Here is a 936-nt window from a genome sequence, read left to right as displayed (position 1 = left end):
TTAAAAGAGGGTATATTTTTATGATGATAATAATAATAATAATAATAATAATAAGAAGAAGAAGAAGAAGAAGAAGAAGAAGAAGAAGAAGAAGAAGAAGAACTACAACAACAACAACAACGACAACGATAATAATAATAATGATAAGAAAAACAACAATAACAGCAACAACAACAACAACAATAACAACAACAACGACGACGACAACGATAATAATAATAATAATAATAAGAAGAAGAAGAACAACAACAACAACAACAACGACAGCGATAATAATAATAATAATAATAATAATAATAATAATAATAATTTGCCAAATTGGACTAGCATTATGAAACAATTTCGTTCATAAGTAAAATCTATCTTTGCAAGAGAGAGAGAGAGAGAGAGAGAGAGAGAGAGAGAGAGAGAGAGAGAGAGATTTAGGATTGTATTCTAATCTCATAATTATCTGTTAACTGAACATTCTCACCTGATGTAGCCTTCTAAGCAATTAAACCTTTACAATATTTTATACAAATTATAGCTTTTGCGTCTTAGAAAATCTTATAATATTACAGAGTACTGAGTCACGTATCAAAGGGATATTAAAGACTAGCATAAAGTTGAGGAATTAACGAGGAAAAAGATTAAATAGGGAAGGGAGAAAAGACAAGGAACGTCCTCTCTCTCTCTCTCTCTCTCTCTCTCTCTCTCTCTCTCTCTCTCTCTCTCTCTCTCTCTCTTCCATGCCTCCCTAGCTCATGATTTATTCAACTTGATCATTTTTCCACGCATAACATCTTCCACTTACCCTCCTGGTTTTACTCAGTATTTAATTTTACATCTAAATCGTGGGATGTTAATCTCTCTCTCTCTCTCTCTCTCTCTCTCTCTCTCTCTCTCTCTCTCTCTCTCTCTCTACAAATGCTAGGGATAACCATATATTGTACTATA

This window comes from Palaemon carinicauda, chromosome 13 (genome assembly GCF_036898095.1).
Source record: "Palaemon carinicauda isolate YSFRI2023 chromosome 13, ASM3689809v2, whole genome shotgun sequence".
NCBI lineage: Eukaryota > Metazoa > Arthropoda > Malacostraca > Decapoda > Palaemonidae > Palaemon > Palaemon carinicauda.
Note: the sequence above shows the minus strand (reverse complement) of the source record.